Source organism: Linepithema humile, chromosome 1 (genome assembly GCF_040581485.1).
Source record: "Linepithema humile isolate Giens D197 chromosome 1, Lhum_UNIL_v1.0, whole genome shotgun sequence".
In the NCBI taxonomy this organism is placed as follows: domain Eukaryota; kingdom Metazoa; phylum Arthropoda; class Insecta; order Hymenoptera; family Formicidae; genus Linepithema; species Linepithema humile.
In genome coordinates, this window is record NC_090128.1 from 30,187,917 (window position 1) to 30,191,804 (window position 3,888).

The 3,888-nt window shown below is 30.1% G+C and overlaps 1 long non-coding RNA gene across 2 annotated transcripts; it reads right to left on the reverse strand.

Moving 5' to 3' along the window:
• Positions 1 to 384: 384 nt before the first annotated feature.
• On the reverse strand, positions 385 to 2,668 carry LOC136997321 (uncharacterized). Of its 2 annotated transcripts, XR_010888121.1 has the most exons (4): positions 2,140 to 2,647; positions 1,389 to 1,833; positions 986 to 1,256; positions 385 to 805 (listed from the first exon to the last, which is right to left on the reverse strand). It is a non-coding gene; the product is annotated as an uncharacterized lncRNA (long non-coding RNA). The 2 variants fall into 2 exon arrangements; XR_010888120.1 differs by lacking the exon at positions 385 to 805 and having other exon boundaries at positions 860 to 1,256; positions 2,140 to 2,668.
• Positions 2,669 to 3,888: the final 1,220 nt, after the last annotated feature.

Below are 3,888 nucleotides of genomic sequence, written 5' to 3' on the forward strand. Positions count from 1 at the left end.
TACCAACATTATTTGTTTCTTTCATAGACTGATTTGCAGTTGACATTTTTTTATTACAATAAAATTTGCTCTATAAACTCAACAAATTCAATTAATTTAACTCAAGCAATACAAGACAGCGTCGAGTTGTCATAAATCATAAAGGTTCTAGATGGTTATGTCTATCTCATTTTTCGGTCCTAGTGAAACTGATAGCGTTTTCGAATAAACGGGGTTTGAACGATCTAGGGTTGATCAATCACTATTTTACTATAAATGCAAGTCTTTCATTGGTGGAGAGGTTGCAATGACGTCATTAACCAATCTTGGGTCGTTCAAATCCTGTATAATCGAAAACGCTATAACTCGAACTTGAATTATCGTAAACACCCATTATAACCAACGCATAACGTGCTGTAGGTATGTTATTATTATTCTCAATATTAATATCATTATTAATACCAATGTCAACATACCCACAGCATTCTCGACCATGATATTCAATTTTTTCTTTTATAGACATTTCATCCATAGTCATACTAAAATATAATGGTTTATCATTTTCTCTTCTTTTCTTACACTTTACCTTTATCGATTCAATAGCTTGTTCATTGATTCCAGAATCACAATTGATATTTTTATACCATCTTGAAAGTGTTTTTGGGTGAGGAAGACTATTCATAAAATTAGTTCTTATATATTCGTATGCTTTTGCAGAATAAAAATGCAGAGTTACTGCAAACGATTGAAATTCTTCTGAATATTTCTGTTTTGACGATGTTAAAGCTCTGTTAATTAATCTTATGACTGGAGCACTCATTGATCCCTAAGAAACATACGGAAAGTGCAAAATTTATTAAGGACATTCATGTTAAGAATATTATTTTTTTAGAAGTATAATATATTGTAATTTATTATAATTTTTATTTACAAAAATTAATACATAATGTACATGTGTAATATATAGATTCGTTACTTTATAAAGAAATTTTGTTTATATACATACACTGAGTTTTCGTTCTATATCATTTGATATTAAATTTTGTTCTTTCAAATAAAGCAATAGGTTTTTTAAATTTGTTATTTTTTTCTTATATCTTTGACATTTTTTTTCCAATGTACCATTCCGTTGTTTTAATTGTGTAATATGTTTTGTTGTCAATTCCAAATATTGTTTTAATCGTTCAGGATTTTCTAGATTCCATGATTTAATATCCCCAAGATAACGTGGCTTTCCTATTCGAGGACGTCTAATGGGAATGTTGTGTTGCTTTTTTCTATAAATTTATTTTATTATTAATAATTTTATTATTTCTATTAATTATAAAGTAGCAAAGAATAAAAAATAGAACTAGAAAAAATAGAATAAAAAATAAAACTATTATTAATAATAAGTATAATAATATTACCTTTCTTTTTTTAAAGGGTTTTCTTGAAAATTATCAGTTTGTTTTATATTTTGATTTTCAATTTTCAATAAACTTTTACTTGTACAGAGTTGTTCTTGATCAGTATATGTTTGTGAATTTATTTCTTTATGTGTATTATTTTTTTTAAGTAAAGTTTCATTCATTGTATAAAATTGATTTTTAGTAGTATATATCTCTGTTGTACTTATTTCTTTATTATAGTGATCAATATCAAAATTTGTATCAGAATCTATAGCTAATATTGGTACAGCATCTGATTTCAAATATTTCCTGTCTGGATTAGATATTATTGAAGGTTTATATGACGCAGCATCAAAATGTAACTCACAAATAAATATATTTTTAATTTCTCGCCACGCTGTCCCATGTTTAAATTTTATAAAATCTATCCATTTTTTTTTTAATTTCTTCTTTAGTAGGTAATCTGTAATAGAAGAAAAAAAATAATTATAAAAATTCTATTAATGTCCAAGTGATATTAACAAATATATTACATTAAATGTAAGTAACAAATTTAAAATTTCTCTCTTGTATTTACATTAAAGGATTCATTACTTTTTCTGTAATTTTATAATTTTACATAGCAATGTTTTACATAAAATTTGTTTAAAAATATATTTAAAAGTACTTTTATACAATTGTAAAATAAAGGTTAGGATGCCAAAGCTGATATATGAGAGTAGTAAATGTGAATAAATATAAATATGCGTTGGTTAGAATAAATACTTACTTATATGAAAAAGTGGTAATTATGCAGAATAGCCACGTCACCTCCGATTTTGACCCAACTGGTCTCATTCGATGCGTTTTTTTTTTTTAAAAACTTTTTCCTTTTACTAAAATGTCGCTCTGTCCCAGGAGACGAGATATTAAGCGTCAAAGTTGACGACTTTTCAGGTTAGAAAACCTGTCACTTTGACGAATTATAGCGATGTGAGCATACGCTGCGGTCAGGCGCGCATGCGTTGTAACAGAAACGCATGCGCGGTGGACACAATATTTCACGAAATTTAAAACAAATGAAACATGTCAATACATATGTTATACTTGTATAAATGCGCAATTCGACCTCACAATGCAATTATTCGATTTTATACAGTTAATGTCAAAAAAAGATAATTTTGTAGATTTTTTAATAAAACATGGTGTATTGCCATCGGTAATTAATTGTGAGAAATGTGAAAATGAATTATATATCGATAAGGAAACGTTGTTGTTCCGATGCAACAAAAGATATTTTTTATTAAATGCAAAAAAAAAACGAATAAGTAAACAGTGCACTTATATTAAAAGTTCTAAAGTAGGATCTTGGTTTAGTAATAGCAACTTAGAAATAGATCAAATTTGCAAGATTGTAGCATGTTTTTTTATGCTACGTCCTCCTCGACAAGAGTTTCTCCAGGAGGAACTAGGTGTTTCTTCCCACACGATTGTTGATTGGTTCAGTTTTTGTCGCGAGGTAATATATTTTAATATTTTGCATTAATGATATATATATATATGTATATATGTGTACATATAATTAATATTTTGTACATTTACAGGTCTGTGCGTACTGGGCCGACAAGCAAAGCGAGAAACTTGGAGGTCCTGGACATACTGTTGAAATAGACGAGGCAAAAATTGGCCATCGAAAGTATAATCGTGGTCGCCTTGTAAAAGGCAATTGGATCTTTGGAGGATACGAGAGAGAGTCGAAGAAGGTTTTTATTATGCCAGTAGAGGATCGATCAGAAAAGACGCTCCTGGCATGTATTAAACAATGGATCATGCCAGGAACGACAATTATTTCAGATTGTTGGAAGTCCTATGACTGTTTAAACAGTGAAGGCTTCCAACATTTGAATGTTAATCATACATACAATTTCGTCGATCCAGATACTGGTAAGAAATTTTAAAACAAAGTAAAAATGTTAAAATATATCGAAAGTTTTTTGATACGTTTACCAAAGTTAACAATGTATATATTACAATGTATTACAGTATTTTTTTATTTACAGGCGCCCATACACAGCATATTGAGCGTGTTTGGAGAGAAGTTCGCGCGAATATCCCAAGATATGGAACGCGAGAGTCTCATCTTGAGGGATATTTGTGCGAATTTCTATACAAACGCGCTCATGCTTTCAGTGAGCGAATAGAAAACTTCTTCGACTTAATTGCTGAGCTGTATCCTCCATTATCCAGGAAGGAAGAAGCCCCCGCAGGGGGGGCGGAATACCCTGTGTCTACGCAAAGCAAGGTCCATAATTATACTATTTTATATGAGTTTGCGACTTGCAATTTATGATTATCCGCGCACAATTCTGTTACAACGCATGCGCGCCTGACCGCAGCGTATGCTCACATCGCTATAATTCGTCAAAGTGACAGGTTTTCTAACCTGAAAAGTCGTCAACTTTGACGCTTAATATCTCGTCCCCTGGGACAGAGCGACATTTTAGTAAAAGAAAAAAGTTAAAAAAAAAAAAAAAAAAAC